Source organism: Lepidochelys kempii, chromosome 4, assembly GCF_965140285.1.
Source record: "Lepidochelys kempii isolate rLepKem1 chromosome 4, rLepKem1.hap1, whole genome shotgun sequence".
In the NCBI taxonomy this organism is placed as follows: Eukaryota; Metazoa; Chordata; order Testudines; family Cheloniidae; genus Lepidochelys; species Lepidochelys kempii.
In genome coordinates, this window is record NC_136383.1 from 46213033 (window position 1) to 46226526 (window position 13494).

At 42.3% G+C, this 13494-nt stretch overlaps 1 long non-coding RNA gene across 2 annotated transcripts in view; it reads right to left on the minus strand.

The window, feature by feature from the left end:
- The window catches only part of LOC140910384 (uncharacterized), a 30507-nt gene that overhangs the window by 14201 nt on the left and 2812 nt on the right, over nt 1–13494 (minus strand). The window contains exons 1-2 of one of the 2 annotated variants that reach the window (XR_012158559.1): nt 8354–8476; nt 3279–3418 (exon numbers count right to left, since the gene is read on the minus strand). This is a non-coding gene — a long non-coding RNA (uncharacterized LOC140910384). Of the gene's footprint in view, nt 1–3278; nt 3419–8353; nt 8477–13494 lie in introns of those variants that run through there. The other variant, XR_012158558.1, reaches the window with a different exon arrangement.

Consider the following 13494-nt stretch of genomic DNA (forward strand, 5'->3'; position numbering starts at 1 on the left):
TTATATAATTGACAAAGAACCATTGGTCATGTTTAAATCGTCAGAACTCCGATCAGGGATTTCCACTTAATATACTTAAGCACTGGCTCCATGTTAGTTGGCAGCCGGTATCTAGCGGAGTGCCCCAAAGGTCGGTCCTGGGGCCGGTTTTGTTCAATATCTTCATTAATGATCTGGAGGATGGTGTGGATTGCATCCTCAGCAAGTTTGCAGATACACTAAACTGGGAGGAATGGTAGACACGCTGGAGGGTAGAGATAGGATACAGAGGGACCTAGACAAATTGGAGGATTGGGACAAAAGAAATCTGATGAGGTTCAACAAGGACAAGTGCAGAGTCCTGCACTTAGGATGGAAGAATCCAATGCACCGCTGCAGACTAGGGACCGAATGGCTTGGCAGCAGTTCTGCAGAAAAGGACCTGGGGTGACAGTGGACGAGAAGCTGGATATGAGTCAACAGTGTGCCCTTGTTGCCAAGAAGGCCAATGGCATTTTTGGGATGTATAACTAGGGGCATTGCCAGCAGATCGAGGGACGTGATCGTTCCCCTCTATTCAACATTGGTGAGGCCTCATCTGGAATACTGTGTCCAGTTTTGGGCCCCACACTACAAGAAGGATGTGGAGAAATTGGAGAGAGTCCAGCAAAGGGCAACAAAAATGATTAGGGGTCTGGAACACATGACTTATGAGGAGAGGCTAAGGGAACTGGGATTGTTTAGTCTATGGAAGAAAAGAATGAGGTGGGATTTGATAGCTGCTTTCAACTACCTGAGAGGTGGATCCAAAGAGGATGGATCTAGACTATTCTCAGTGATAGCAGATGACAGGACAAGGAGTAATGATCTCAAGTTGCAGTGGGGGAGATTTAGGTTGGATATTAGGAAAAACTTTTTCACTAGGAGGGTGGTGAAACACTGGAATGCTTTACCTAGGGAGGTGGTGGAATCCCCTTCCTTGGAAGTTTTTAAGGTCAGGCTTGACAAAGCCCTGGCTGGGATGATTTAGTTGGGATTGGTCCTGCTCTAGGCAGGGGGTTGGACTAGATGGCCTCCAGAGGTCCCTTCCAACGCTGCTATTCTATGATTCTATGAATCCTACAGGAGTATTTTAAAAATAAGAGTAGACAGCTATTATTCTTCATTCCAATCCTTTGCCTGTGGTGGGAATAGCATTTCTCGCCACAGTTGTTTATCATGAGGTTTAGCCAAACTCAATATACAATGGTAGTTCCAAGATAGACTGTTTTTTCCCTTCAGTTTGCACTTTTCCTCATTATTATGTGTAACCAAACATGGCAAAGGGTCAACTGCAAGTCATCATATGAAAGACGCATAATCAAGTTTTCCAGTAAGTTACACCACTAGCCTAGATTCTCCACCATGGTCAAGTGCCATTTGGAGACAGTGAAGTTGGATGCTACAAGGCTCCTAGATATCATGCCACCCAGCACCCGTTTAAGTTTTAAAGCTATGAGGAACACCTCTAAAAGCTACTGTCTTGAGCTCTCCGCACCCCTTTATGGCAGCAGAGAATATATATTATCAATAGTACCGGAAATCTGCTCCAACATGCCCTTTCCGACTCCCATTGTAGCTCTCATCTCACCATGCCCAGTGTTGATGGTGGGGGCTGCAGTTCAAGCAGGAGGCATGCCAGATTTACACCAGAAATCATAGGGGAGCTCTCAGATAATCAGATGGAACATCCCCCCGCCCCATCATTTTTAGCCAGTATGTTTTTGAGTGGTGCCAGCTCTTCCTACAGCATCTCCACTGACTCCCAGATCACTTTCAAGTGTCTCCTTTGTCTATTCAAGATCTTTCACAAGTTGGCTCCCTCTTACTTGCTTGTTTTGTTTGTCCCTTTTACTGCCTCTTCTCTGCCCCCCGGCCCCACAACTTCCCTGAACTCTGCTTAGCCCAAACCACAACAGAATTCTTTCTTCATGGTCTCCCCCGAACCCCTGCAATTTCCATGCCTTCTTTAAAGCAACCTCCTCTGCCTGGTGCTCCCATAACAAATCATAACCACCACCTATTCCTTGAGTCCTTTCTCAAACCCAACTTCTTTGGCTGCATATAAAACTTAGCTTTAGCTATATAGGAACATTTGTATATATTACATTTTAAAAAGGAGTTGAAAGAAATTAAGATTGCAAAGTTAAGTACTCAGAAGTTAAGAAATGCCAGAATGAATGTTGCCCCACTTTCTTTAGGGTTCAAGAAAAACTGCAGAGCAGATTGAGCAGGGTAAAAAAAGTCCACAGAGTTTATCAATGCAGTTTCTCCAACACCTCTTGTTGCAGGGTCCTCTGCAAAGAGTGTTGGTAGGCCCCTCTCCCAATTAGCCAGCCTTGAGCCAATAGTCCTTTATAATCAAATGTAGTTCAAAACAAACTCACTGGTCCTGAGTAAAGCCTACCTTTCTCTAGCACAGCTCTGACAGTTCACTATCCCTACAGAAGTGCAAGAGCCATCCTTTCCTCACAGGATGAAGGGTGAGAGGTCTGCTTTTCTCCTCAGACAGCAACAAGTAGCCTGTCTTCCTTCCATTTTTAAACTACTCCTTAGTTACCTGACAGTGAGTGTAGGTGAAGCAGCGTGGGGCTGAGTGGACTTACAGCAGCTCATTAAGCCTTGCTGACTCAGTGATGGGTTTATATACCCTTTCCACACTGAACAACCTTAGTTCACCACCCTTTCATATGTGCATTATAATACTGTCTAATTCTATGATCACATACTATTTTCCCACAGGACTCCAGCCCTATTCACTGACTAGGTAACTATCTGGTATTCCTTTTTTTTTTTTTTTTTTTTTTGGTCACCCTCATCCAGTACTTTACTTAACTAATAGCATCCAAACCCTGCACTTAATACAAGATTAATAATTTCTTCCTGAGTGTTTCTATGGGTTTCTTCATAGTAACTGGGTGCTTCAAAAACATTCATGAATTTATGTTTAGGCACCCCTGTGAGGAAAGGAGTTATTATTGTACCGATTTTACAGCTGGGGAATAGTGGCACAGAGAGAATAAGGCCAAAATTGTCAGCTGGCTACCCAACTTGAGAAACCTAGGGTCCTGAATTTTCAGAGTATATAACGTTTATAGCACATTATGTGTCCAAAGCATGGCTCCTACTGTTTTCAATTGCATTTGTGAGCACTTAGTTATTCTGCAAGTCTAGCCCCAGATGTCTCACACTGGGCATCTAGAAAATGAGGAACACACAATCAGTGAGCACCTGTTAAAAATTTGATTTAAATGACTTACCCAGCATCACATAAGAAGTCTGTGGCATAGGGAGGGATAGTATCCAGTTCTCCAGGGCAGCATTCAGTTGCCCTAATATGAGACCATTCATTCTCTTCCTGTAATCTCCTACCTCATTCCCACTGCACACCTTCCAGCTTCTGCAACAAATGAGGCAAGGGGTCATAAAGACAATCTCTGTCAATTAAGAGCCCTGATCTAGCCTGTGCATGGAATGATGCTAGGATCCTTTAGAAAACAAATAGTATGTGGTCATGTATTTAAATACTATATCATAATGCTTATGCAGCGAGGGGGCTGAATAAGGTTTCATGGACATCTTTAATGTTTTTTCCTACCTTTTCAATATTTGACTTTGTGACCTTAAGTTTTTTAAATAAAAATATTTTACTATTATTATTGCTAATGTAGTTTCCCAAGTTTTTTAAAAAAAACACAACAACTCTGAAATTCCATCATTGGGAACCATACTGACTCCAAACTTGGATCATCAGCAACATTTGGACCCTTAGTTCTATACCACAGACCTCTTCCACTTGAAATAATGAAGTAACTTATAGCATTAGTTGGCTGTTATCCTAAATAAGGACCAATCAATAGAAGGGGATGAGATACACACCTTGCCAGTGGATTTCACAATTATTTAAAGACAACAGAAGAATGTAGAGACTTAGGCTGCCTGGGCCGAGTTTCACATTCAGGAAGGGAGTATTATCTAGTGGTTATAGACACTTCTACCCCTGTGCCCTTCTGCTCCTATCCAACCCCATTCCATTCTGCACCTACATTGCCCCAGCCCCTTCCTCACACTCTGATTCTTGGAACCCACTCTTCCCTGACTCCTCTTCTACTTGTTTCCCCCTTAATCCTCTGCATTCATCTCAGGCTGCATCCTTCTCTTTCTTCTCCATGCTACCTTGGCACCAGCATTGAGAACACAGGTTTGCTGTTTCCATTTCCTGTGCCCAGCAGCACATAGCATCCAGGAGCAACAATTTCAGGGAAAGTTCTGCTCAGTCTTTGCAACCTTGGTATCATGGGGCTCTGCTTCTCTAGCACAACCCTTTGTGGCCTGTTACAGCTTTGCAGGCACATTGCACTCACATCTCTTCAGACAGTTACACAGAGTAGATTTGTTCAAGCTATGTTTGCTGGTCTCGTTTATTCACTCATTCTACAAAGGGTAACTCACTGTTTAATCACTCAAGTTCATATCCATCCTGAGTCCATGAAAATACCATCTGACCCTAGACAACTATCTAAGTCCTAGATCTGTTATAAGCTAGATATGGTTAAAATTTGATGGAAGAGTCCTGGTCAGTTTCCTCCCTTGTTCAGGAGGCCCCAGCACTCCTCCCAGAGCTGGGTTGTACTTCAGACAATCGCCCTCCCACTCTCCTTAAGGCAGGAGGCTCCTAGCTCTCCTTTTTGGAGCCAGAGTTGTAGTTTAGGCTATCTGAAGAGCCTCAGGCAGCTTCTCCTCCAGCTGGTCCTTTTCCCACTCCATCCTTCCACCCTCAGGCTAGGAGCATTCAGTAAGCAGACTTTCACCTGCTATTATCTTCTCCCTGATAAACTCCTGCAGGAGCCTTCTTAATACCTGTAGCATCTACAGATATCTGTCCTGCTACAAAGGAGGAGACAGCATTTATGCTGGCCCCTTTTCCCAGCTCATTCCTTATTGGCTGAGTGAGAGATACAATAACAAGATTCCTTCTAAATGCTACTTCTTCCTAAGACCCTTTTCCCCTCTCCTCATAGCTCCTCAGGCTTCATGTTTCAGAGCACCCCAGACTCTTAAAGACATGCCATGTGATAGGGACAAGTTGACTACTAGACACCATTTAAAGGGAAGATCACCCCATTACACTTGGGACGGAACATGCTCATTTCACATTCAACATGCACAGGGAGGATGGCATATCCACAGACTGGTCAACATATATGGAGTTGTGAGGGGATGAAGTGTGCTCAGTGCATACACAATCTTCAGAGAATTTAGCTGCCAAACTTTTACAAGTCTCTACTCAGAAAGTTGTCCAAATTTAGGTGTATTTTCATGGGGACATCAGGGCAACCCTTACCCCCTCATCATCAAGGCAAATCCCAAAGCATCCTTCTAGATTGAGCAGAATCCAGGTCAATCTCTAGCTAGAACCTTAAGACCATCTGTCTGGATGTTCAATTTATGTTTGTCATTGGTGAGCTTCTCATGCCCCTGTCAGGGCCTATAACAGGGGATGGCAACCTTCAGCACGTGGCTCATCAGGGTAATCCGCTGGCGGGCCGTGAGACATTTTGTTTACATGGATCATCCACAGGCATGGCGCCCCGCAGCTCCCAGTGTCCGCGGTTTGCCATTCCCAGCCGCCAATGGGAGCTGCAGGAAGTGGCAGCCAGCATGTCCCCGCAGCCCGCGTTGCTTCCCGCAGCTCCCTTTGGCCGGGAACAGTGAACCGCTTCCACTGGGAGCTGCGGGGGGGCTGTGCCTGCAGACATTCAACGTAAACAAAATATTTCATGACCCACCAGCAGATTATCCAGATGGGCCACATGCTGAAGGTTGCTGACCCCAGCCTATAACTTGGTGATCTGACCTAGTGGTCAGAGCCAGGGGCAGAGTCAGGGGCAGAGTCAGGGTTGCAGTCAGAAATCACACCAAAGGTCCAAGTCAGTGTCAGAATCCAAAGCCACACCACGGGTCAATCCCAAATCAGAGTCAGGAGCCACACCAGAGTCAATGCCAGGGTTTGAGTTCATAGCCATGTGAAGGGTCAAACCAGGATCAATCACTAGAATGAGAGTATGGAAACAGAAACCAGGAGTGGAACATGGGCAAAAAGAAAGAACCAGGCAGGAACTAGGAAGAAGGTATGGTAACAAGATCAGGAACCAGGCAAGGAGTTAAGAACTTGGTCTCAGAGATCTGGTCAGCAGCAGGCCTAACAACAAGTTGCTCATGGAATAGGAAGATTTATGCCTGGTGATGTCCAATTAACAGTCTGCTGCTAGTCATCTGACCCAGCTGAGTCAGAGGGCACTAAAAGATGCTGAAAGCCACTCAGTCAGTGGGTGGTGGGATGTTGACTGCACTTCCCTCAGCTGCCCTTGTGGTGTGATGGTGCAGTAGGTAAAGTTCTGGCTCAGCATCCCTGGGTTTGAGGCACTGGACAGCTGCCAAAATTTTGGCGATCACATGATTGCTGACCATATATTGGCATTCCTTGGTCAACATGCTTTGTAATTTGTTGATTTTCCATATGTAGAGTTTGTATAACCATGGTTCTGTAGCTCTGCATGGTTTCTGATAAACTGATGCCACAACAACTCCACAGAGGCCACTGAAAGACCCAGAACATGGCAGCAGCTGCTACTACATGAGCATCCACATCCTCCATGCCACCCAAGTATTTGACAGTTGCCCTCTGCTTGACATCCCACCTGGGCAGGTTATTACGGAGTGGAGGCTACATGATGGTAGTGGCCAGTGATTTACTCTCATCTGGATTAATAACTAGACCAAAGCACACCGCTTCCTCCCCAACCAGATCAACCATCAGCAGCAGCAGTTCACCAAACTGCACCAACAAGACAATGTCATTATTCAAGGTCTAGAAGCAAATCAGTATTCAGCTCAACTCTACTGACAGCTGCCTCCTCAAGTTTATCCATCAACCAATTAATGCTGATATTGAACAAAGCGATGACAGGATACAACCTCGCTGAACTCCTGTGGAAATAGGAAATGCCATATATCCGCCATTAACTTAAAAACTGTTTTCCGTTCTATTATATAGAGTTCTCCTATCACTGAGTCACATCATCAGATCACATTCAGTTTCCTTAATGCCCTGAAATGAAAGGCATGATGGAAGTCTATAAAAAGTGCTGCACATGAGATTAAATTCAGCCATCATCTCAAAAAGCTGTCTCAAGAGGCATCTGAAGAAGTGGGTTTTTTACCCACAAAAGCTTATGCCCAAATAAATCTGTTAGGCTTTAAACTGCCACCGGACTCCCCATTGTTTCTGAAGATAAAGATAGGTCTAATGCCACACTGAATATCCCATCCTTTGTCATAAAGTACTTCACCAAATCAAAGCAATGACATGGAGACAAAGACAATTTATCCTCCCCTCTGCTCCTACCAAATTTCAAGTCGCTGCTGCAAAGCATGGAGGTGCTACAACTAAATGCTTGTAAGAAATTTTCAAATAACATATTTACCCCTAATCTCATTCTCAGAAATGGCTGAACCTCATTAGCTGAAACCTTATAACATGTTCAGCCTTAAGAAGACACACAGCATGGAAAATTTTAGCCCAAACAGTTAGAGTTTGGCAAAGTTACAAGCTGCTGAAAACAGGGTCTTATAGTGGGAAGTTTGGGGCAACCTTAACCTAGGTGGCATTACTAGTTTCACCCATAATAATTGTAAACATCTAGATGAATGTGCTATCCTCCCTATTGACTGCATAATTACAATGTGCTTGCCCTCATGCTATCACTTCCCCATCCCTAGGTCTGTCTTATTGTCTCTGTCTGTGGATCTGATTAATGAAATTACTCATGTGAGTAAAGTTACACAGGTGATGATGTGTTTGTGAGTTTGGAGCTCAGGGTTGTAAGCTCTTCTGGGAAAGGAATCTATCTTTATTTGGTTTGTAAAATGCAATACCTAACTGTGGTGCTATATCAATAACAAAAAAGAATACAAATAAACTTTTACATTATAGAATGTCTTTGAACTTCTGTGTTTCTGGTTGAACCGCAACACAAACTTAACCTTAGTTCAACTTTTGCATTCTGTTGAAAATAAAGTCAACAAAACCATTTTTCCCTATGATGAATAACAGCCACCATTTTTCCCTATGATGAATAACAGCCACTTACATTATCATTGATGGAATACTGAGAAACCTGAAAGAAATTCAAGCACCTGGAATTTATTTTCCACTGTGGTTTTGGTCCCATTTGCACTAATAATAATACATGCATAATTGCTAAATTTAATCTTAGGTTCATCATGTTTAAATCAGGTTAAAAAAAAGTGGATGGTTTAAATTGAATCATACCAAAGTTCAAAACAATGTTGTGATGTGGTAGAGTTTATGATATGAGGTTCACAGTACATAGTAGTTGTGCTTCATGGTAGGTAAGGCTCATAATAGCGCCGTATCAATGGCAAAGAAAGAGAAAAACACATTATGAAAAACATGGCAAGTAATGTAACTTTACTTCTCATTAACATTAAAAAGTAGACTTGCCAAGAAATACCTTGGTATTAGGTAAGCTCAACAATGCAGACATGTCATCACGTTTCTACAAGTAAGCAGATTAATTAAAATAAGGGACCTAATTCTACATTATCTGGTATTCTTGTGTAATCATTTACATCTATGTAAAATGAGTATAAAGTATGTGAAATGCTAATACCAACATAAGTGAGTGGGAAGTTCATATTTTGTAGCATTTCCCACTCACTTTGCACAGGCATAAATGACTTCAAAGGAGACGAAGCTAAGGGGGTAGGGGATCAAGCCCAAAGCATTGTTGATTAACGAACTTAGAATTTCAAAAGTGACTGTGATGTTGGCAGACCAAGTGCCACCTCTTGCCAAATCACTAGGCCTCAGCCAAGCACTGACAATTTCATTGCTGGAAACCACCACAGCTCACCTGTGTCTTAATATCATTAAGATGGGTATTGAATTTACAACAATGTGTTGTACGATTTAGATTTTATGAAACCTTTACAAGTTGCTGCATGCATTAATCTCACTTATAATATCTTTATTACATGGTATTAGATAATATTAAAGTTTTTGCTTTATAACTGTAAAAAATGTTTGCCCTGAAATTGTCAACCCATCCAAAGGGATCATCATTAAGAAAGCTATCTAAATTAAATGGAGCACTGTGGGACATCACAATACAAAGATTGTATTGTCCTTTCCCACCTATGCAGATGCTACATGCAAAAGGGCTCATCCCATCATCTTGAACTCTGGAAGAAGAAAATAAACAAGAAAATAGTTCATCTCTTTTGCAGTTTGGCCTCTCAAAGGGCTGGCGCTATGAAACAGAAGCAGAGATCCCCAGGGTCAGCCTGGGTTAGCCCTAAAAGACACTCAGTGCTGAGAGATTGCTACAACTCTGACACCTTTTGGAACCATAGACTGTAACTTATTTGTGTATATATGTTGCCTGCTATAACCTCTATAATTTCTTTTTCCATGTTAATAAATTCTTATTTATTATCATTTACTATCAGATTGGCTACAAGTGTCTTTGGTATGATATAAGAGATATAAATTGATCTCGGGTAAGTGACTGGTGTCTTGGGACTGAAAGCAACCAAATCTTTTGTGATCTTTGCTGTATAGCAACCATCCCTAAATTCAGCTTGCCTGGATGGCAAGGTAGACTAAAATGCCCCCAAAGGATTGTCTGTGACTCCATGGTAAGACTGTTACAAGTGCTTCAGGAGTTCACATTTGTTACTAGGTTGGAGAAATCTAATTATAGAACATACCAACAGTTTGGGGTGTCTGCCCTGCATTTTGACCATCTGCCCCAAGGATGGCACTCATGGGCATGAACAACTCCAGGCAGAGCCCTTGTGGCGCCTTAGAGACTAACAAATTTATTTGGTCATAAGCTTTCATGCGCTAAAACCACTTCATCAGATGCATTGAGTAAAAAATACAGTAAACAGTATATATATTTATGGCTGACTTAGAACAACGCTGCCTCAGCTCTCATCCCCTAGAGCCCCTACTCTACTTGTGCTACATTGACAACATCTTCATCATCTGGACCCATGGGAAGGAGGCCCTTGAGGAATTCCACCAGGAATTCACCAATTTCCACCCTACCATAAACCTCAGCCTGGACCAGTCCACACAAGAGACCCACTTCCTGGACACTAGAGTGCAAATAAGTGATGATCACATAAACACCACCCTATATCAGAAACCTACTGACCACTGTACTTACCTACATGCCTGCAGCTTTCATCTAGACCGCATCACACAATCCATTGTCTACAGCCAAGATCTAAGATACAACTGCATTTGTTCCGATCCCTCAGACAGAAACAAACACCAACATGATCTCTACCAAGCATTCTTAAAACTAAAATACCCACCTGCTGAAGTGAAGAAACAGATGGACAGAGCCAGAAGGGTACCCAGAAGTCACCTACTACAGGACAGGCCCAACAAAGTAAGTAACAGAACGCCACTAGCCATCACCTACAGCCCCCAACTAAAACCTCCCCATCGCATCATGAAGGATCTACAACCTATCCTGAAGTATGATCCCTCACTCTCACAGACCTTGGGAGACAGGCCAGTCCTCACCTACAGACATCCCCCCAAACCTGAAGCAAATACTCACCAGCAACTACACACCACACAACAAAAACACTAACCCAGGAACCAATCCCTGCAACAAACCCTGTTGCCAACTCTATCCGCATATCTATTCAAGGGACACCATCATAGAACCTAACCACATCAGCCATACCATCAGGGGCTCGTTCACCTGCACATCTATCAATGTGATATTGCCATCGTGTGCCAGCAATGCCCCTCTGCCATGTACATTGGCCAAACCAAACAGTCTCTAGGCAAAAGAACAAATGGACACAAATCAGACATCAAGAATTGTAACATTCAAAAACTGGTAGGAGAGCACTTCAATCCCCCTGGACACTCAATAACAGACTTAAAAGTGGCAATTCTTCAACAACAAAAACTTCAAAACCAAACTTCAGTGAGAAACTGCAGAACTGGAATTAATGTGCAAACTGGACACCATCAAATTAGGCTGGAATAAAGACTGGGAGTGGATGGGTAACTACAAAAAGTAATTTTCCCTCTGCTGATACTCACACCTTCTTGTGAACTGTTGGAAATGGCCAACGTCCACTTTGATTGTATTGGCCTTGTTATCACTACAAAAGTAATTTTCCCTCTTTTGATATTCACCCCTTCTTGTCAACTGTTGAGAATACTCAACTTCCACCTTAATTGAATTGGCCTCATTAGCACTGACTCCTCACTTGGTAAGGCAACTCCCATCTTTTAATGTACTGCTCACTGTATTTTTCACTCCATGCATCTGATGTGGGAGTTTTAGCTCATGAAAGCTTATGCCCAAATAAATTTGTTACTCTCTAAGGTAACAAGGACTCCTCGTTGTTTTTGCTGATACAGACTAACACAGCTACCACTCTGAAACCTGTCTCCAGGCAGAGTGACAATGACTATTGAGTTTGAGTGACTCAATTTTTCAGTGCCCCATTTGAGGTCTCTGGAAGTTTGGAGCACTAACCCTTTGAAAATAAGACTTTTTAAAGGTGTCTCTAGTTGTGCACATGAAAACTGAGGCAGCCATAAACACTAATCACTTCTGAAAACCTTGGCCATCCTGTCTATTTATATAAACATTGTGAAAGTGTCATTTGGAGGTCCAGAGAATGAGACATAATAGACATGACCTGGATTCTGCTACTCTTACTCACACTGAGTGGTACCTGACTGCTTGAATAGTCTCATTGAAATCAGTTTCACTGTTTAGTGAGTAAAATGTTATTCAGTGTCAGAAGGTATGAAAGAATCTGGCCCTAAGAAAACAGCAAAGCACCTTTATCTGTGGGGACATCAGTCCTTACTCAGAGGAAACTCCCAAGGCCTTCTAGAGAGGTCCTAGAGTGCTTAATTCTTCATAGAGGTAAGAGTACTATTTGTATTTCTGCACTAATAAAATAGCAGCATAAGGTCATAAATACAGTGATGAGTTATTATCACCAGGAGTCCTCCAGACATAAACACAAAGAGGTTGATTAACATGATATCTCCAAATTCCTGCTTATGCTTGCACATCACCGACATTGTTTGGAAAGCCAACAGTGACTGTCTTGATCACTGGTGACCTCAACAAGAATTTTGGTGGCTGCTATATTGATCAGACCCTGGGGCTGTTCCTCAGATAAATACTAAAGCAAACAGTTTTTATCTATTAGCCAAATGGTCTAGCCCAGTGGGTCTCAATCAGGAGTATGCACACCCCTGGGGGTACACAAAGGTCTTCCATGGGGTACATCAACTCATCTAGATATTTGCCTAGTTTTATAGCAGACTACATAAAAAGCACTAGCGAAGTCAGTACAAATTAAAATTTCATACAGACAGTGACTTGTCTATACTACTCTATATAATATACACTGAAATGTAAGTACAATATTTATATTCCAATTGGTTTATTTTATAATTATATGGTAAAAATGAGAAAGTGAGCAATTTTTCAGTAATAGTGTGCTGTGACACTTTCTTTGTATTTTTATGTCTGATTTTGTAAGCAAGTAGTTTTTAAGTGAGGTAAAATTTGGAGCACGCAAGACAAATCAGACTCTGGAAGGGGTATTGTAATCTGGAAAGGTTGAGAGCTATTGGTCTAGCTTTCCTGTTTTGTGTGATCAAACACAATTAAGAGAGAAACTCATTAGGGGAGTGGTGGAGGTGGTGGCAGTGAACCTTTCCCTGCTCACACAGATAACTTTAATCAGGCCTTTCAGTTAATTTCTGAAACCCTTCTGTATCAGCATCAATGTCTGAAGCAGGATTTTCAGCCTAAGGCCCCATCAGGAAAAACCCACATAGCTTCCCATCAGCAAAGCAGACAGTTTTGTTTTCATGGCAGTGTCTTGTAGCTCTTATTTACAATCTGAATCACATCATTGATTTCAGTAATCTTTCCTGCACTAAGAACGGATATTAATTATTTCAACGCAGGACCTGGGTGGGTTTTGTTTGTTTGTTTTGAAAATCCAGATATTTAAAATTAAGACAAATAATAACACTCCATAGATCCTTCGAGAGTTAAAAAAACTCCACAAGTTATTTTAATGGTGCAAGAAGTAAAGGTGCCACGATATTCACCAGCCTGAAGACCATGGGTGCTGTCTACAGCAATTTACTAAGGGCCAGATCTCATCATCCTTACTAATGTTCAGTAGTATTTTACTTTATGAGTTCTCCCACTGATATAGCTCATGGAATAAGATACTACTCAATATGAATAAAGGCACCTGAATCTGGATTGAAGAGGTTGGGAGTGTACTACTGTGGGTAAGCTATATGATGCACTTTCATACGGATAACTAAGGTTTCTGGGTCTAAGCGGGTCTCATATCTCGGCAGGATCAAGA